This window comes from Lissotriton helveticus, chromosome 3_2 (assembly GCF_964261635.1).
Source record: "Lissotriton helveticus chromosome 3_2, aLisHel1.1, whole genome shotgun sequence".
NCBI lineage: Eukaryota > Metazoa > Chordata > Amphibia > Caudata > Salamandridae > Lissotriton > Lissotriton helveticus.
The window spans coordinates 438,666,438-438,688,425 of NC_136062.1; positions in this window are offsets into that span (position 1 = coordinate 438,666,438).

A 21,988-nucleotide genomic window follows, 5' to 3' on the forward strand; every position below is an offset into this window, starting at 1 on the left:
AAGCTATTTCTCCTCGTTACCCCTCACCTTGGGAGACGTAAGATTTTGGCACATTCCCAGGTTTAGGTGGTCTTGTAAATCAGGGGAAACGTCAAAATCCATGCATGTTGTGTGGAAACACCCCCACAACACCCATGGAAGGCCTCCTGAGCGCAGAATAAGGCAACACATCAATTTGCACTGCCTTGCCAGACACCATATCTAAGAGGCCATTCAAAGCCACGCAAAGTGGTTTTGGGTGGTCTCACAGATATGATTTCAAGGTTTGTGTCTCACGCTCCAGCAGCAGAAGGGGGTTATAAGAATGCCCCTAAATCCTTATCCCTCGTAAAACCAGGTATGTCGTTTGTTGTGTTACATACCTAAGTATACGTCACACAATATAGGATTGGAGAGGTGTGATATACAAATGACAAATATACAAATATGCAAATTTCAAATCCTCTTGGGCTTCCGCTTGTGCCGTTTTCTCCTCACCATAATTATTACAGGCAGAGATGCCTCAAGTATACCGGACGCCCCTGGCTCACCTTTGCGCATTAGGCTGAGCATCACGCAACAGTTGCAGTAGCAGATTTACAAGCCCCTTGCGACACCTTTGCGCTGCAGTTCTGTCACTTTTGGAATGCAGCGGTGGCGTGAAAAATACGGCCAAATTACAACGTGACGCATCTAGGTAGATGCGTCATATTGTAAAGCCCTGTGTCACATTATTCCTGCCTCAGGTATAATGTATGCAGGATGGGCATTCCGACGCAAGAAAGCCTTGTAAAAGTGACACAGTGAAATCTACAAGATTTCACTGCGTCACTTTTAGGATGCCACTACGTTAAAACCTTACGCCTGCTTAGAAGTAGGCGTAAGGAGTGACGCAGTGTAGTGGGATTAGGCCTCAAAATGCATTGCTGGAGATGCTTCGTGTTTGCTACACGACTCCAGCAATGCGTGACTTTTGCCCCGACAGATGCGTCAGAATTTCTGATGCATCTGTCAATCCTTGCGCCATGGTGCACCGTGTCATAAACTGGGGTGGCAGAGTGGGCTAAAGAACGGTGATGGATTCAACCCAGATCTGTTGACTGGGTGTGAGTGTTTGATTGGTTCTGATGCTCCGTCCATCACCACGCCCTTTTGTACCATGTCGTAAATACGGCGCATCCATATTGGCGCAAGGGTCTTTCAGGGTGGCACTTTCTTGTAAATCTGCCCCGCAGTTTTTGCAGTTGCGCCAGCAATTATGTCACTAGCGAGAGATTTTTTGTGAATGTAGCGCTACAAACGTCATCATTCGCGAAATGCAGTGCAGCAATTTTTTACACACACACTGCCTTACAGGAAGGATAGTAATCCAAGACCACTGTTTTCTTGTACAAATGACAACCCGAAGCACCTCTCTTGTAAAACTACAGAGCTGCTCTGAAGGTTGTCAAATGGACATGTGAATACCCAGTCATTCACTCCATTGTGGCAGGCGAATAATCTCAGCTCGTCCCTTTGCAGACACCCAGTGTGATCTTGGGCAGCCACCCCTGCGCTGGATGCTCTTTGCTACCCGGCTGTCCCTGTCCCTTCACGTCCCCCCTGCAGACGCGTGTCTGGTTCTCACCGTGCAGCCTTTCCCCCCTCGCCCTGCAGCCGGCTCTCGGTTTCACACACGGTAATGCCAGCTTTCGCCTCCACTCAGGCATGACGCGCTCCTCAGAGGGAGATTACAGATTCAGAGGCCTCCAACCATGGATTAAGGAACGTAAAAAATCAGAAAATCAATGGGGCTTTCAGCTGAGCGGTTTGGGCCGTAATTTAGAGAAAACCAGACTGACCTTGCTCGAGAAATGGAGACAAAGCGGCAGTTGCAGGTAGAACACGTCCAGTGTGCCTGGGGGCAAGAAGGGGCGCCTTAAATATGACGCAAAAGAGAGAGAGGTGTCGTTAATAAGGCCAGGCGCTGTTACCAGGTAAAATAAACACAGGGAGGAGAAGGAAACCACATTCCCATAATACCCAGGATGAAGGCACCTTACAGTCATAACCAGGGGCAATGGAATTATGTGGCATGAGTGGGCCAAATTATGCGGCAGGAAAAGCCAAATTATGTGTCATTATATGGCACGTTTCGTAATAGTGTTATTTCATTATTTCGACTTGTTTAAACTTGGTAATATTGTATTGGCGTTAGTTGCACCTCATTAGTGCCAGTATAACACCCAAATATAGCAATAAGTAACAGAAGTTCAAGTTCAAGTTCAGGCATTTATAAAGCGCACTACTCACCCAGAGGGTCTCAAGGCGCTAGAGGGAGGGGTTCATTGTTTGTCGAATATCCATGTTTTCAGTTCTTTTCTGAAGGAGGTGTGGTTCTGAGTAAGGCGGAGGTGGGTGGGGATTGAGTTCCAGGTCTTGGCAGCCAGGAAGGAGAAGGATCTGCCACCGATGGTGGTTTTTCGGATGCGCGGGACTGCGGCGAGGGCTTGATTGGATGATCTTAGTTGGCGGGTGGGATAGTAGAAGGACAGTCGGGTGTTGAGGCATTCGGGTCCTAGATTATAAAGGTGGCCAGTCCAGCTTGGCAAAGGGCGTTCCAGTGCGTGGCAACACGTGTTGCTGCATTTTCAGCAACTTTTGACCCGTTTGAGATAGAAGAAAAAAATGTGTGAAAATCTGCATATTATGCAGTAGATGACGGATTTTGTGGCAAATGCAGCAAATCTATAATTATGCGAAAATCGCTGCAGGTGCACAATCACAAATTCCAGTGGCCCTGTTCATAACCTCCTCTATGCCAAATGGCTGTAATACCTGCCTAGAGGAAGCTTGAAGATTTTAAGGCATAAGTGCGGAATTTACTAACATTTCCCAAAATACTCCAATCCCAATAGAATCCTAGGGGCAGAGGTATCAAAATACCTATTTGCGATTCTCAAATAACGATTTTTTGAGAATCGCTATTTGGGAATTGCAAAATGGTATGTATCTAAAAAAATCGCAATTTTTTAGCGATTTCTTATTATTCCTTAATTGCGAATTCGCAATTACGAAATAATTTCCCATTCATTTTTATGGACCAGGAGGCCCATAGGAATGAATGGGAAGATATTCTCAATTTGCGATTCACAATTTGAGAATCGCAAATTGAGAATAATTTCAAGGGTGCAAGGGTGTCCTAAAGACACTCTGCTGCACCCCTGAAATGAACATGTGTGCGCATATGGCACACATACATGCCCTAAGGGCATGTATGTGCGCCGCATGGCACCTTCACATATGCAAAAAAGTGCATCTGTGTAAGAATTCGCAAATTACCACCAACTTGAAGTTGGTGGTAATTTGCGATTTCTTAAGGAAAAATCGCTAAATTGAAATGCTTGATGCATAGCATTTAAGTAATCGCAATTTGCGATTCCTTAAATGCTTACGCAAAATTAAGGAATCGCAAATTTAGCGATTCCTTAATTTTGCTATACTTTTTTCTTCATACATTCCGTTTCGCAAATTTTTTGTCGCAAATGCTGCTTTTTTTGCAAATCGTAGCGTTTGCGACAAAAAATTCCCTTAATACATCTGCCCCCTAGTGTTTTCTTTTCAACCTATCCCTCTTCGGGGGGCCACCCCACGTCCAGTCTCGTAGAGGCACGGTGCATTTCGCCCCAGCTGTTCATTCATGTAGCAGGCAGTCGCAGTCGGATTATTCTAAAGATCCAGTGGCCTTCTAGGGTCACGTGGGCAGAGACGTTTTAAGGTTTGGGCAAAGTGGGCTCTGGCCCTGGGCACCAGTCTTTCAGGGGGCCGCTGATAGAGCCAGCTGTGTGATACAGAGAGTCTTGCCCTGATGACCTTTAATAATACTTAAACAGATTATTTTAAATACCATTTTTCCTTTAATTTCTTTTTATTGTGGGCGATATGTGAGAGTCTATTACAGACACTTTTGCAGAGAAACGTTGTGTGTGTTTCATGCAACATCCATACAAAAAACTTTCTTTTAGATCAAAACAGGACCTCACATATAAGAAATGAGAGGGTGTAACATAGATTATTTGCAGCAATATTAGTAAACTACTGCTGTGTTACAATATTGAAAGCACACATCGCTATCACAGAATATGTGATGTAAACACATTTAGAACTTGGACAAGTGTGCCTGTTAGTGATCTGGCCAAAGACTGCATGAAAAAGCTGGAATTTATTCCTGAATTCAAAACTGTTCTCAACAGGGGCCCCCAAATACGTTTGGCCCAGGGCCCCCAAAATTCTTAAGACGTCCCTGCACGTGGGCCCAGATAACGAATGTATAATACATGCGATCCCGCAATGCCTGCATACAATCCCGTTTCTAATTTTCTTATTACAGGCTACTTGTGATGCTCCTAGTCACCTGAAATAGAAAACATTGCTGCTACCTACCTGTAATAAGTTATTACAGTTATATTCTGATGTTATAGCGCCTGCCATCAGAGTCAGCAGTAAAAGGGAAAGGCAGTACAAGGAGCAGAACTAAAGCTGCAGTTTAAAACAAGCACTGGCAAAGCCAATAGTCTTGCCTATGCAATATCTATTGGCTTTGGCAATGTGTTTTGTCCATTTTGTACACCAGTGTGGTTGTTGTCAACGTTGCTAGAAGTTAGTGGCATGGAGTGGGGTAGAGTGGAATGGGGAAGATTGTGGTAGATTGAAGAGGGGTAGAATGGCATAGAGTGGAGTGGGGTATTGTTGGGTAGAATGGAGTGGGGTTGGTTGGTGTAGAATGGAGTGGGGTAGATTGAGTAGATTGGAGTGGGGTGGATTGGAGTGTGGGAGTTGGGTAGATTAGTATGGTAGATTAGAGTGGGGTAGATTGGATTGGAATGGAATGTGGTAGATTGGGGTGGAGCGGGGTATATTGGAGTGGAGTAGATAAGAGTAGGGTAGATCGGGGTAGATTGGGGTACAGTGACGTGGGACATATTAAGGTATATTGGAGTGGAGTGTGGTTGTTTGGGGAAGACTGGAGGGGTGGATTGGAATATATTGGAGTGGAGTGGGGTAGACTGAAGTGGATTCGTATAAATTGGAGTCGGTAGATTGGGTAGATAATAGTAGGGTAGAATAGAAAGACCTGGTATTGTTTAGGGTAGTTTGGAGTTGGGCAGATTGGAGTGATGTTGGAGAGATTGTAATGGTTTAGGGTAGTTTGGAGTGGGGAGGAGTGGGGCAGATTGGAGTAGAATGGGGTAGATTGGAACAGAGGAGTGGGGTAGATTGGGGTGGGGTGGGAAAGATTGGGGTGGAGTGGGATAGATTGTTGTGTAGTGTGGTAGACTGCATTGGGTTAGACAGAAGTGGGGTACATTGGGGTAAAGTGGAGTGTGATATATTGGGGTATATTAGAGTGGAGTGGGGTGATTGGTGAAGAGAGGAGTGCAGTGGATTGGGGTAGATTGGAGAGGAGTACAGTAGATTGGAGTGGAGTGGTGTAGATTAGGGTGGAGTGGGGTAGATTGGAGTAGAATAGCTTGGGTTGGTTTTGGTAGGATAGACTGGAATGAAGTAGTGAGATTGGAGTGGGTTAGACTGGAGTGTGGTAGATCGGGGTAGAGTGGAGTGGGATATATTGGGGTAGATTGGAGTGGAGTGGGGTAGATTTGGGAAGAGTGGAGGGCAGGGTATTGGGGTAAACTGGAGTGGAGTACAGTAGATTGGAGTTGAGTGGTGTAGATTAGTGTGGAGTGGGTAGATTGGAGTGGAATAGATTGGGTGGATTATGGTAAAATAGACTGGAGTGAAGTGGGGTACATTGGAGTGGAGTGGGGTAGATTGGAGTGAGATTGAAGTGGGATAGTTTGGAGTAGGGTAGATTGGAGTGGAGTGGGGTAGATTGTAGTGGAGTAGACTGGAGTGGTGTTGCATAGAGTGGTGTAGGGTAGTTTAGGATGAGGTGAGGTAGATTGGAAAGGGGTAGGGTAGATTAGGCTAGGGTTGGGTAAATTGGAGTGGAGTAGATTGAGGTAGATTGGAGTCGGGCTGATTGGAGTAGGGTATTTTGTGGTCGGGTGGACTAGGGTAAATTGGAGTGGGCTGGAGTGGAGTGGATTGGGTGGAGTGGGTTAGATTAGACTGATGTGGGGTAGATTAGGGTGGCATGTGGTAGATTGGAGTGATGTGGAGTTTGGTAGAGTGGAATGGACTGTGGTATATGGGGCAGAGTTGAGTGGGCTAGACAGGGTGGAATAGAGTGGGATAGAATGGGGTGGAGTGGAGTCAGGTGGAGTAGAGTTGGATAGACTGGAGTGGAGATGAGATTGGAGTGAAGTGAGATAGAGTGGGGAACAGTGGAGTGGAGTGGCGTAGATTATAAGTGGAGTGGAATGGGGTAGATTGAGTGGATAAGAGTAGGGTAGATTGGGATGCAGTGGGGGTACATTGGCGTGTGGTAGATTGAAGAGGAATGATTGGAGTGGGGTAGTTTGGAGTGAGGTAGTTTGGAATGAAGTGGGGTAAATTGGAATGGAGTGAGATGGACTGATGTGAGGTAGAGTGAGATGGGGTAGGGTGGGGTGGGGTTCGATGGAGTGGGGCAGATTTGAATAGAATGAGGCAGATTTGAACGGAGTAAAGTAGATTGGAGTGAAGTACATAGGGGTACATTGGATTGGGTGTAGATTGGGGTGGCATAGTCTGGGGTGGGGTATATTGGAGGCGGGTGGAGTAGGTTAGATTAGAGTGGAGTGTGGTAGATTTTAGTAGAGTATGATAGATTGGAGTGGGGTAGCTAGGATGATGTGGAACAGGGTAGATTTGGGTAAAGTGGAGTGCGGTAGAGTGGAGTGGCATAGATTAGAATGGAGTGTGGTATATTGGAATAAAGTAGGGTAGATTGTGGTAGATTAGAGTGGGGTAGATAGTGGTAAATTAGAATGGGGTAGATTGGAGTGGTGTAGATTTTGATGGAGTGGGGTACATTTGAGTGGAGTAGCATAGATTGGAGTGGAGATGAGTTAGATAGATTGCAGTGGAGGTTGGAGTAGGGTAGATTGGAATGGAGTGGGGTAAATTATACTGAGGAAGAATGAAGTGGAGTAGAGTGGAGTGGAGAAGATTGTGGTGTAGTGAGTTGAAATCAGGTATTTTGGAATCGGGTAGATTGGAGTGGATTTGAATGGGGTGGGGTAGACTGGGGTAGATTAGAGCTGAGTATGGTAGATTTTAGATGGACTGATGTGAGGTAGAGTGAGATGGGGTAGGGTGGGGTGGGGTTCGATGGAGTGGGGCAGATTTGAATAGAATGAGGCAGATTTGAACGGAGTAAAGTAGATTGGAGTGAAGTACATAGGGGTACATTGGATTGGGTGTAGATTGGGGTGGCATAGTCTGGGGTGGGGTATATTGGAGGCGGGTGGAGTAGGTTAGATTAGAGTGGAGTGTGGTAGATTTTAGTAGAGTATGATAGATTGGAGTGGGGTAGCTAGGATGATGTGGAACAGGGTAGATTTGGGTAAAGTGGAGTGCGGTAGAGTGGAGTGGCATAGATTAGAATGGAGTGTGGTATATTGGAATAAAGTAGGGTAGATTGTGGTAGATTAGAGTGGGGTAGATAGTGGTAAATTAGAATGGGGTAGATTGGAGTAGGGTAGATTGGAATGGAGTGGGGTAAATTATACTGAGGAAGAATGAAGTGGAGTAGAGTGGAGTGGAGAAGATTGTGGTGTAGTGAGTTGAAATCAGGTATTTTGGAATCGGGTAGATTGGAGTGGATTTGAATGGGGTGGGGTAGACTGGGGTAGATTAGAGCTGAGTATGGTAGATTTTAGTGTAGAGTTGTAGCCTAGGGTGGGTTGGGATATTTTGGCATTGGGTGGGGTTGACTTGGTTAGATTGTGTGGGTGGGGTAGATTCGAGCGGAGAGGAGTAGCTCGCAGTGGAGTAGGGTAGTTTAGAGTGGAGTGGGGTAGATTGGAGTGAGCTAGAAGTGGGGTAGAGCAGAGTGGGGGAGATTGGAGTGGAGTAGACTGGAGTGGAGTTGTATAGAGTGGTGTAGCATAGATTGGGATGGGGTGAGTAAGATATGGATGGGGTGTGGTAGATTAGGCTAAGGTGGAGTAAAGTGGAGTAGAGTAGATTGGGATAGACTGGAGTTGGACTCATTGGATAGAGTAGATTGAAGTAGGGTAGTTTGAGGTGGAGTGGGGGAGTTAGATTGGAGTGGGGTGGAGTGGAGTTGATTGGGGTGCAGTAGGTTATATTGCACTGGAGTGGGGTAGATATGGGTGTCAAGCGGTAGATTGGAGTGAAGTAGAGTTGGGTAGAGTGGAATAAAGTGTGGTAGATGGAGTAGAGTGAATTTGGGTAGATTGTGTTGATTAGAGTGTGGTAGATTAGGATAGAGTGGGGTGGAGTGGAGATGGATAGACTGGATTGGAGTTGAGATTGGAGTGAGATAGATTGGGGAAGAGTGGAGTGGGGTAGATCATAAGTGGAGTGGAGTGGAGTGGGGTAGATTGGTTAGATTAGAGTGGGCTAGATCAGAATGCAGTGGTGCAGATTGGAGTGTGGTAGAATGAAGAAGGATGAATGGAGTGGGGTAGTTTGGAGTTGGCTAGTTTGGAGTGGGTTAAATTGGAATGGAGTGGGCTGGACTGGAGTGGGATAGAGTGGGGTGGGATAAAGTGGGTTGAGGTGGAGTGGGGCAGATTGGAGTAGAATGAGGTAGATTGGACTGGAACGGAGTAGATCCGAGTGGAGTAGGAAGGGGTAGATTGGAGTGGGTGTAGATTAACCATGGGCAATGAACTTGCTTTGATAGCGGAGGTTGCGGCATTACATTGAAAACACAGAATTCATGCAAAAACTCCACCTCCTCCACATAACGGAATTCTAGCTATTGCACCTCTTTAATAAAACAACTATAGCGTTACATACTAATAAGCATATAACCATTTCACAAAAGTGAACTTTAATAACCATCAGGCAATTAGAGAAGTAATGATTTTGGGTTCACAGCTAACTTAGGGGGAGGACCAAGCAGATGCCTTGAACGCAAAGAGCATATCATGCTGAACGATTTGGTGGTGGTCCCATCCTCTTAGGACCACCCCAAGCAAAGGTATGGGCAAAAATACAATGCCAACCAAAGGCCCAGCAAAGCATTATGGGGCAAAATTCTAGAGTGTAGTGAATATTATAATATTAGCTCTCAGGTGAGCCGGGAGAGCCTGCCCCTTGAGGAATGTTTTGATATTGGATACTATTTAAAAAGTCCGTCACAAGAAGCCCAATTTTCTGTATTTGTCCATTTTTAAAAGTAAATACAGGCAGGAAACACCCTGTTTTCTGTCTGTATTGATCTGTAGATATCATTAAAAAATAAATAGTGGGAGCCTTGATTGTAATTTAGTGGAGTGGGTACTGTATTCAATATATAGTCCTCAAAGTGAGAAGGGCAGAAAGGCCTTTCAGTGGTCTTTTCCAGATTACATGGCGACAGGGACACTGCCTGCTGCCCGTGCCTACTAATAGGAGTTCTTGACTAATCCTCTCCTTAACTTTCGACGGGTGGGCCGGAACCGAAGGACCAAACTCTGCCACTTTTGTGGAAAATCCCAAATTTCTGACCAGGGTTCTGTTGTCATTATCTTAGGCTACAGTGATTTCACACAAGAGCCCAGTGAGGGAGAGTGGTGCAGCAGAACAGTGGCAGCACCAGTGCAGTGGGAGGAAAGAGAGGCATGCAACACCACAGACCAGAGGACACCCAGTGAGCATTGTGTGCTGGGACTGAGTACACAGGCAAGGGAAGGTGAACTGTTCTGTGGGATCACGTAGAGAAGAAGCTGGTAGGTGGAAGGTCAGAGACAGCTCCTGCTCCTTCTGAGATGGAGAAGTCATTTGAGGGCTGGAGGATTAATGGCGCAAACAGCCAACTATCTGGTAAAAACTTGGTTACTGAACATTAATCGCCGTAGAGTCCTATTTTTTCATCATCAGAGAACCAAAACCAGTCACAGACAGTGCTTTATCTAACCTAGTCATTTCAATACTCAAACTCAAGTTCTCTAAAACATCTAATAAAGTCTCTCTATAGGGTCATTTTCTGCCATCCATACTCGAGCCCAGTACTCAATTGGATACAACTTAGTCAGATCTACTATAGATTTCAGGGCCAAGTCTTGTCAAATTGGTAGCATGGGGGAGCTCTGAGGAGCATCAAAAGAGAACAGAGAAAGGTGTTTTCTAAGCCTGGGTGGAGTTCGTGGAGCTCAGCAAAGTGCAAAAAAAAACTCAGCCGCACTACTTAGAGCTCCACAGTGGCAGAGTTTCTTTAGATAAATGCCTTTCGCAATGATTATCAGTGCCAGCGCAAGCGGGCGCTGCTTCCTTTCTGCCGATGAAGTTGATTGTTACTTGAGCAGCAGTTAACTCAACGCAAACGGACAGTTTCTCATCGCGAGCGGTGGCAAGCATACTCAACCACTCACAATGAGAAATCTGACCACGCGTGTTGAGATATCTTGCCGGGAGGTTGCTTTTCCATGCTCGCGCTCACCAACTTGATGTTGACAATCGCAAACGAGAAAAAACCTCACCGGGAGGTGGATTTTCCTCGCTCACGCTTGCCAACTTGACGTTGATGAATGCGAGCGAGGGAAAAAACTCTGCTCTGCACAGGGCAAGCTCTGCGTAATGTGGAGTGCGGAAAACTCTGCAAAGTCCCCGAGCGGAGCGGAGTTCACTGCCCAGACTTTGGGGCATATTCTCAAGGACTTATCGACGAGTTAGCGGCACTTTATCGCAGCCAAAGTGGCGATAAAGTTATCGCCCTATTCGCAAGCTGGTGCTAACAACCAGTATCACCAGGTTTCCTGTGATAGCAGCCACAAAAATCATCGCCACAGATGACCCCAGCAACTAACGTTAATGATATGCAGAGTAGGAGTTCACGTGCAAAAAGCCGAAACAACACCACTTGACGACATTCTTAATGACCAGCCAGATCGATAATAGGATCCCAAAACAGGCGATAAGGTTCATTAGCAGCGGAGATTTAACACCTACTCTTACATGGTGTAAAGTCAGACGACAACCTGCACCATAAAAGGGAGCCCAGCCCAGAGCCACACCTGAAGAACAAAAGATGCCATAGAGCTACTGATCATGAAGCTCAGAGCCCCAAGAGGGCCACAACACCCACAGCCACCACCCCAAGGCCCGCCCACGCACCCTTCCCCCTGGACTACCACAGAGGCAGCGCAGATAAAGACAGCGGACCTTCAGAAAACGCACCAGCCTCACAGACTTAACACCAGAGAATGTCATTGCCCACTACAGGCTTAAAAGGGCAACTATTCTCCGCATCCTGACCATCATCAGGCTGATGGTCCCAACACAGCGGACAACCAATATCCCTCCGCAGAATAAGCTGCTGGCTGTGCTGCACCTGTTGGCCTCTGGTACCTTCCAACCAACAACTGCCAGAGTCGGAGGAGTCTCACAGCCAGCCCTATCAAAGTTCATCACAACTGTCTTGGATGCCGTTATCAGCTTGGTAACCCAGCATCTTTACTTCCCCCACTCTGCACAGGAACAGCTGGAGACCAAGCAAGGCTTCTACGTCATCGCTGGCTACCTGCACAAGATGGGGGCAATTGACTGCACAAATATCCTACTTGTGCTCCTTGCCAACACTGCACACAATTACCGCAACAGAAAGCACACGCATTCCATCAATGTGCAGGCAATAGTGGACCACCGGGGCTCTTCACCAATGTCATTGCAAACTACCCAGGCAGTGTGCATGATTCCTACATCTTCCGCCAGTCCTTCATTAACCAGCACTTCCAGGATGGCACCTATGGAAATGCACTGCTTGTTGGTAAGTACCAAATGAACACACCACACACCTCAACTCCACAATCATGTAATTCACAACTCTGGGAATTCACACATTACACACTCCTATACAACATGCCAAACAACATACCCACCTACCAGACACGACAGCACAACTTACAGTGGTAACCTGGGCCAGTCATGTACATAAGCCATCAATGGCATGGCACCTCAGCCACACAATAGCAGATTATGAAGAGAGATGGGAACCAGGCATGTGCTAAGGAGGCAAGTGACCCATGAATGAGAATGTACACAATGCCAAGTGTGGCGTGGATGTGCTGGCCAGACTGCAGTATGCAGACCTCAGACATATCCATGTTGACATACACTGCTGGTGTTTGAGGTGTAGTGGACAGTGGACGCAACCATGTTCCTCAGCCAGTGGGGAAGATCGCGGAAATGTAGCTTGTTACGTCCCCACCTGTAAGCGTGAGCGGAGTGTGCTGGCCCAGCGTACGCAAGGCTAGTGTAGGGGTGTGAATAAAAAGCACGTAGCTCTGGGTGTGGTTCTCTTCTGGAATGGCCAACGTGTCTGCCAGGGCGGTGCCTCTCACCCCCCCCACGAGCCGACGCCATGAGCGGTGTTGCCTGCGAACCTATGTGCCTGCTGCACCACAAGCCGCTGGTCCCCAGACCTGTCTTGCCCGCCTCACCGCACCCAGGGCTCACTGCTCACCTGCCGACACCGGCATGTATCAAAGGGGGCCCACCACGTGCCGGTGTAAGCTCCAAGTCCGAGGCCTGCAACCATGGCAGCCTCCACAGACCATCGCTGACCTCCGCGACACAGGCCCCCAGCACTCCTTTCTCGTTGACGTACCCCACCACTGCCTCCGGCCTACACTGCGGTCCAGTAGGTCACACATTTGGAACTGAGTCTTGATATCATGATGGCCGAGTTCATATGTTAATGGGACGTTTGATATCACTGTACTCCCTTTGATGTGGTACCACCAACTCTGTGCATAGCATTCCAATGACACATGTCTGTGGTCCCTTGCTGACTACTGCCTTCGGCCTACACTGTGGTCAAGTAGGTCATACATTTGGAACTGAGTCTTGATTTCTTAATGGCAGAGTTCATATCATTGTAAGCAAGTAGAGGAGTAGGAGGAAGACTCATTTCCGTCCAGAGGGAAAAAGGATTATCGTATGGAGGTGATCGAACACTACCAACAACTGCTCTCATGTCACTAACTCTTTGCATCACAAACCAATGACATACGGCTGTGGGCCCCTGCTGATGGCTGCCTCCGGCCTACACTGCAGTCAAGTAGGTCACACATTTGGAAATGAGCCTTGATTTATTTATGGCAGAGTTTATATCATTGTGCAGGCATCATCGCAGACTGCATCCCCTTTCAGCTTTGGTGCCACTAACTCTGTGCATCGCAAGCCAACGACATGTGGCTGTGGGCCCCTGCTGAACGCTGCCTCTGGCCTACACTGTGGTCAAGTAGGTCACACATTTACAACTGAGCCTTGATTTATTTATGGAAGAGTTTATATCATTGTACAGGCATCATCGCAAGCTGCATCCCCTTTCAATCAATCAATCAATCAATCAGTCATTTGTAGAGCGCACTAATCACCCGTGAGGGTCTCAGGGCGCTGAGAGGGGGGTGGGGGTGCAGCTACTGCTCGAACAACCAGGTCTTGAGAAGTCTCCTGAAGGTTAGCAGTTCCTGGGTCTGTTGCAGCTGTGTGGGGAGGGTGTTCCATGTCTTGGCGGCGAGGTAGGAGAAGGATCTGCCGAAGGTGGGGTCCTGTGGTTGTGTGGGACGTGGCGAGGGCGAAGTCAGCGGAGCGAAGCTGGCGGTTTGGGGTGTAGAAGGTAAGACGCTAGTTGAGATATGCTGGTCCGGCGTTGTGTAGCGCTTTGTGGGCGTGGGCCGTGGGCGAGTAGCTTGAAGGTGATCCTCTTGTTGACTGCGACTCAGTGCAGGTCTTTCAGGTGGGTAGTGATGTGGGTGTGGCGGGATAAGTCGAGGATGAGGCGTGCAGATGCGATCTGTATGCGTTGGATTTTCTTCTGGAGTTTGACCATGGTCCCTGCATAGAGGGCGTTGCCGTAGTCCAGTCTGCTGCTGATGAGGGCCTGAGTGACCATCCTTCTGGTGCCGGTGTGGATCCATCTGTAGATCTTGCAGAGCATGTGGAGGGTGTTGAAGCAGGAGGAGGAGACGGCATTGACCTGCTGGGTCATTGAGAGCAATTAGTCTAGGATAAACCCCAGGTTGCATTTGTGGTCAGTGGGTGTGGGTGCAGCTCCCAGGGCGGCTGGCAACCAGGAGTCGTCCCAGGCAGAGGGAGTGGATCCGAGGATGAGGACCTCTGTCTTGTCCAAGGTGAGTTTCAGGCAACTGGTCTGCATCCAGCTGGTGATGACCTTTATTCCTTCATGGAAGTTGGTTTTGGCGGTTGCGGCGTTTTTGGTGAGTGAGAAGATCAGTTGAGTGTCATCGGCGTAGAAGACGATGCTGAGGTTGTGCGAGCGGACGATGTTGGCGAGCGGTGCCATGTAAATGGTGAAAAGGGTAGGGCTGAGGGATGATCCTTGGGGTATGCTGCAAATGATCTTGGTGGCTTCGTAGCGGAACGGGGGGAGGAGGACCCTCTGGGTTCTGTCCGTGAGGAAGGAGGTGGTCCAGTCCAGAGCTTTGTCACATATTCCTGGGTCGTGTAGGTGTGTGCGTAGGATGTGGTGGCAGCTGGTGTTGAAGGCGGCCGAGAGGTCCAGAGGGATGAGGGCCGCAATTTCACTGTTGTCCAGTAGGGTCCTGATGTCGTCTGTGGCAGAGATGAGGGCAGTTTCTGTGCTGTAATTGCTTAGGAATCCAGATTGGGATGGGTCCAGGATGTTGTTATCCTCAAAGAAGTGGATCAGCTGCCTGTTGACGATCTTTTTGATGACTCTCGCCGGGAACGGAAGAAGGGAGATGGGCTGGAAGTTCTTGAAGTCCTTTGGGTCCGCTGTGGGTTCCTTCAGTAGGGCGTTGATCTCGGCGTGCTTCCAGTACAGACATATTCTGACAAGATATTTGTGAAACAGAGTTGTGTGATCACATCTTTATGATTGAAGCCACTGTAAAGAAGTACTTACAAGTAGCAGTACAAGTGGTGCCAAATGTGTATTTTGTGTGTGAGAAGAATGCGTATGTCCAATTGCCACTGAATTGGTATGGTACATGTTATGTGGCTGTTGTGTTTCCTAAGATACACCATGAGGAGGATTTGAAACCTTTAGAGGAGAAGTATGCAGAGAGAGAAATGCTGCACAAGTGCCGGAGAGATAAGGGGAGATGTGTTTGGAGCATTGGTACCCACTTTGGGAGTGGTTTTGAATGATGTTAAGATTAGAAAATTGTCAACCATAGTAGGTAAGTTGTCAGTTAATACAGCTCAGTCATTATTTCTCGTGAGAGGAGAGATGGCCTCGATAAGGGCAATGGTGATGCAAAACTGTCTTGCTTTAGATGTGTTATTAGCAAAGGAAAGCGAAGTCTGTAAAATGCTGAGGGGTCAACAGTAATGTACTAATATCCCAGACCATAGTAAGGATCTGAGGAAGTATATAAGTAACATCACTGAGATACATCATGAGATACATGACTTGGCAACAGAAGGTGTTTGGATCAAACTTGATAAAGGATTTGGAAAGATTGGAAGTTGGTTTGTAAACCTTGGGAAGGGAATTCTTGGTTATATCCTGAAGTCAATATTCATAGTTGTGGTTTGTGTCATCCTTTAGATGAAAACGGTGAAAGCTTTCAAGTGGCATAGGGCCAGACAAGTTGAAAATTCTCTTAGACAGCGAGAGGAGACTTGAGAGACTGCAGGACAGTCACTATGAGAACCTCAAGATATTGGAGAGGTTTCGACAGGGAAGACTGGCTACAACTTCTGTTTAGGTTGGTTCTTTCTGCAGGGGGTAAAATGAGTGTGATGACACTAGTCATCAAAGGGGGGGATCTTATAGAGCACAAATTGCTATGTCGTTATAGGAATGCTTTATAATCAGGAGTAGTCCGCACCTGTGCATAATCTTTTATCTTGTTAACATTTGTGTCATTAGATTTTGTATTGTAATAATGTCCAAGGTGAAGTGAGAGGCATATTTGCATATAACATGGCGAAATCAGCATTTCAATTACATATGATTAGATGTAAGCCATAATGTGAAAAATTGCCCATGACTAATGGACACTATTATTTGTATGCCTATGTAAAGCATTGACTTAAATGTGTCATGTAACAGTGATCATGTGTGTATTATTAAAATGATGTGCTGTTTCTTATGTTGGCCGAATTCTGTAGGCCTCATATATATATATATATATATATTCCTTGCTGCTGCTCTGGAGTTGGATTTTCTAGTAGAACTCATGTGTATGCAAAACTTGTTCTTTCTCACGTTTTCTGTTGCAGGTGGAGAAATGGATCTTTGTTAGCTAGAATAATGTCTTTGTTTTAGGAGTCAGGCTTAGGGAGGAAAAGATACATTGAACAGCAATGCTGATAATGTGGGATGGTGTTCTTTCTCACTGAAAAGAGCCTGGTATCAAGGTCATCAAGCCAACCCTGGGAGCATCGCTGCTGCATGGAAAGTTACCTATGAGGACGTGTCTTGCATAGATGAGGTGATGTTATTCAGTATTGTGTGACGTTCTTTCTATCCTTTCTTGTATTGGACTTAGGGACAGAGTCCGCAGACTTTGGCTTTGCCTTCAGAGGAGAGAGCATCTTAGAAAAGCTCTGTAGCTTCATGCTCCCTGACCCATTCAGAGTGAATGGTCTTCTTGGGAAGCCTTCACTTGCTGGCATCTTTTAAAAAAACTTGCCTGGGGAATGCTAAGTAGGGATGTCACGTTAGTGGTAGAGTAGGGACAGATTCATGTTTTTCACCTACGAACCTCCGATGAAAAAGACTATAGACATTGGTGCTGTTATCTTCTGTGTCCTGATTTTGGAATTGGTTATTTTGTGTAGGCTGCACCACCTTAACCTCACCCATAGGTTTGGCTTTCTATTAGTTCCAATGCATTTCTGCACTCTCGTTTTGAGGTGTTTGTATATCCAGCTGTTTTTTTGACTTTGTAATAAACAACCTAACTTTGAATCAGGAGTCTGTGATTCTTCTGAGTCGTGGTTCATTGGAACCGTAATGCATAATTGGCTAATGGTAATTTTCCTTCCCTCCACACTTTCAAGCAGACATAAAGAGACATCGGCCAGGGGTTTCAGAGTAAATCTAGAACGTGGAACCCGGCTCCTTCATACTCGCTCTAGGAACCAAATTGTTTGTGTATGTTGCTCTAACTAATGTTTTGGATGAATGAATGAATGAAATGTGTTCTCTAGCTCTCAGAAATGAAGCAACACAAGAAGCAAGAATGCCATACCCAAAACCATCTGTGAAAATCATACATGTATTAATGAATAACAACAAAATAGGGGGCATATTATCAAGCGGGGCATTAAAAATTAGCGCCGTTTGAGCGGCAGAAAACTGCCACTAAAGTGCAATAATTGGCTTGATAATATGGCCTTGTGAATTCCAATAGAAACCCATGTTCTGGTGTGAACATGGGCTCCTATTCGAATTCTCCAGGGCATATTATCAAGCCCATTATTGCCGCTTTAGCGGCAGTTTTCTGCTGCTAAAACAGCGATAATTTTACCGCCCTGGGCATATTAGCAAGGGCATTATCGCCACTTTAGCGGGACTTTTTCCCGCAAAAGCGGCGATAATTTTATCGCCCTATTAGGAAGCTGTCGCTAACAACAGTTAGCGACAGCTTTTAGGTGATAGGGAGCGGTTTGGGGCCCGCTTTGCATGTCAGCGATATTTATCGCTAATGACAGGCAAAGTGGGCGTACCCAAACTGTTAGCGACTGAAAGTAGTCTCTAACACAGCTATCGCCAAGTAGCAAGGCAGGCGAAGTGATAGAAAAATGTGCGGTAAGCGTGAATATCGCCAAAACCTAATGCCTGCTCAGAGCACTTCTTAACCTGTATATCCAATGGGAGGTGGATACTCAGGTTAAGTCCCTATTAGCGTTAATGCCTGAATATCGCTGGATTTCCAGCGATATTCACGCATTGAGCCGCTATCGCGGGATATTTTTATCAATTTTGAGATAAACGTTGCTAATAGCACGTTATCTCAGAGATAATATCCGGCGATAAAAAAAAAATGCGCTAAGCTCATTTAGCGGTAAATATCGCTATTTGTTACTGATATGCCCCTAGGTTCGCTAAAAAATGATGAAGGGGAAAGGGGTGATACTTGTCCTTGGACAGTATTACACAATTCTTCACTCCCACCCACCACATTTGTGCTCTGTGGACTTGCACAAGAGTTCTTTGCACTGATCACCAGCATTATGGCAATTTGTAAATAAGCGGCATCTGTTTACCAGACATCTGTTATTGGACGCCAGAACACAGGATGTCCAAAGTTAAACACATGGGGGGCGGGGCCAAGATGATTGACATTACAATGTTAATGCGATTCTCACTTCTTTACTCCCATGAACCTCTGAGGTTTGCGAAAAGTGAGTCTGTGTTTTTTTTACTTTTGTCAAAGGCGGATATTGCCAAAATTCATATTCACAAATAATGGAGTACGTAAAAGACTGTCATTGCTGGGACAGAGTAATTCACATCTAATACTTACTGACTATTCCCCAGCCCTGCCAAACCCTTGTCCTGCCAACCTCTTTAAGTCAACGCCCTGTAGGAATTTGGGGGCATATTACCAAGGACCGGTGATAAAATAATCACTGTTTTATCGGCAGGAAACTGCCTACAAAACGGCGATAATGGGCTTGATAATTCGCCCTTGTTATTTCCCATAGAAGCCCATGTCTTGTGTTAACATGGGCTTCTATGGGAATTAACAAGGGCGTATTATCAAGCCCATTATCGCCGTTTTATCAGCAGTTTCCTGCCGATAAAACAGCGATAATTTTAACACCGGTCCTTGGTAATATGCCCCCAAGTGAATAACTCTCGCCAGCAATGCCAGCCTGCCAGGATACATTTCCTCTGCCCCGTCTCTACTTCAACCGTTCAGGTATAACCCCCCTAATTAAACTGGGAGGGGGGGTCTAGGGAAAGACATTACTGACTTCTGCCATCTGAGGGTAGGGGTCTTAGGTCCTAGAGTGGCTTTACGTGTCCTTCAGCAGTAAGAAGAAAAGAATGCTGAGCTGGCAGTCTTCGCTACCCGCAGACACACACGTGATCTTGAGCGAACCGCAGTCTTTACTGTAACTTGCGGGTATGGGGTACTTTTATGAAATCCGTGTGGCCCCCTCTGTTTGCTTCACTGACAGCGATATGGGAGCATCAGCAGCTCCTGTACAAGAACGTAAATCATTTAGAAGCGGTTTTTGCATAATTTGAATAAGCGTGCCTCCCTGTGCCAGTATTGTATCTTTTTTTCATGTAAAGAAGTGTCTGTAATTATTAACAAAGTATTTCTGTATAAGCTTTAATTTGCTTTGTTTCTTTCTAAAAAGCATTTAGTTGATTTAATATTGAAACAAACCATTTGCCACAATTTTCATAAAAGATAACGAGTAGAAGTAATGAATTGTGATATTTTTCGTGGGTTTGAATGTGTCTCTTTCTCGCCTGCAGTTTGCAAGAACTGCCTAAAGTATACTTTGCCGTTATCAGCAGGAGTCAAGTTTTGCTGCTGGGCCCCGATGCAACATCCTGGAAGGTTGGACGGATGGGTGGGTGGCAGGGTGCATGGATGAATAGATGGATGGATCCCTTACACCCGCCATCTCCGCCTTATTTAGACGATGGCCAGAAAATGTAGAATTAATCAATAACACTTTTGGTACCTTCCGGCCCCTAACACATCTCTCCTCCCTTGGCTTTAGCCATAAACCACCCCAAAAATCTGCTGATTGCGAGGCGGTGTGATCATTTCAGATGCTGCGAGTAATGGTCTGGAGTGGAGATAGCTTTTGGTAAGTGTGCACAAAATAGCTCCGCACCCTTCAAATAGTACTAACACAAATATTTATCTCAATGTTGAGTATTATACAGCACTTTTAACAAGTCCACATTCTAAATAGTTCACAGCTGTTCAGTTGTTTTCCCAAGTGAGGTCAGTCAAGGCTCTTGAAATTTAAAATTTGTCGTTTATTCAAATTCTTATGAAAGGAATAGCCAACGCGTTTCGTCTGTTATTGGACTTCTTCAGGGCTTTCGTTTGTTTTTGGTAGACCTAATTCATGAATCTGTACACAATGATTTAAAAGCCAGTACATTTCAAAGTTTACCTATATGCTCAAACGGCAGTGTAGGATCAAAGATAATTTACAAGGGTCAAGGAAAGTATATCCGCAAAAATACGCGGTCCGTCTTGCATGCGGTCATCTGGTGGACTTTGTTAAAAGTGCTGTATAAGACTCAACATTGAGATACATATTTTTGTTAGTACTATGGGTGCAGAGCTATTTTGTGCATGCTATTTCTGAGAAATAAGGGGAATTGACACCTTCTTCTTGTTTATGCTGCACATTACTTTATGGGACGTTAGGACGGGTGCAGGCACTAATGCTTTGATCCCCATCTTTGTTGCAGCGTTAGGTTAGTAGTTTATAAAAGGCCCGGTAAAGCAGGTGAGCCCACATTTCTACCTCTCATCACACTTCAAGGCTGGCAGACTTAGACGGCCAGGAGTGCATACATCTCTTATTATTATTTTGGTAATCCTGGCTCCCCACCTATCAGATGCTACAGGGTTCTGCATCTATTACTGACAGCTGACTGGGGCCTGCCAACATTTGCATTTCACGCTGACCTTCATCATTGTCTCGGGGACAATGATGTCACGACGCTCGTCCATCACGCACTCCTCGTGTGCGCGAGCGATGCCCAAAGAGAAACCAAAATTCCTAACAGACTTTCAGGGAAACCGTGCCACAGTCTACGCTGAACGCCCGCCGACTCTATGGCTTAATAAAAACGCCTGAAAAATCTGTGCAGAAATTTAGAGCCTTTTAGGATGTCATTTTTCCCAGATGAAACAGCCCTTTTCCTGGAATGTTAAACAAAACAGAGCCACCCAATAATCCCGTGAGGACTGGGTATGATCAATAACAGAATTACAATTTGTCCCCGTAGGAGTTATTTAAATACTCTTCATAAATTCTTAATTTGTCACAACAGTGATCTATCATTCAACAAATACAAGGAAAGTACAGTATTTTACTGTTGTCTATTTTGTTTATAAGTTATTTTCTTTATCAAAAAACTGCAACATGGCAACATAAATACTACTATATTTGTGAATTTGGCTTCAAGTAGTATATAACACCTTTTGCTATTTACATGGAAAAACGAAATACCATGCAGAGAGGAATTTTTCTCTGAACAAAATTACACCATAATTGGCAAGGAAGCTAGATCTTGGTTTACAGATTGTGCTTTTTGTGTTTTATCTTGAAGTGAGCCTGTGCACATGGATCTGCCTATGGCATGAGAACAAGGTACGTGCCAGTTGGTGGGGCATGCTTTAATTCATTTGAACGTGGCTACCATTGCATTCTTTGATTTAAAATCTGACACCTTTAGGATTGCTACCATAGTATGACAATGGGTAATTCTTCATTTTTTTAAAACAATGTAGGTGCCCAGTGGTTTATGTTGCCTACCGCCATTGCTACCAAATTTCAGGGCTAGCTTGTCTTGAGTCAACCTCATTCCTCTCCCATCCACCACCATCAACAGCCTATCTCTCTCTATCTCTCTTGCGGGCAGAGGTCGCAGAGGGCAGGATCGGAGGGGAACGTTGTGACCATACTTTTTTGATTTACGAAAAACCATTCCCCTAATTTTTGTAAAAGGACATCCCTGACGGGATGGTGAATTCTGATAGTTTTAAATGCTTCAGCTGAAGTGTCATTCAGTAAGTCTCCTGTGCTGTGAAATCGAAGTCAGTGATGGAGGGTGGCATTGACGAGACCATAAGCGCCAAACCCAGTGAGGGCCAAAAAGATTTTTTAAAAAAGGTTTAATGTACTTACCCGTGATTCACTTTCCCCGTCTATTTCTTCTTTTTTCTTGGATGCCGTCAGCACAACGGCCCCTCGTGGAGTC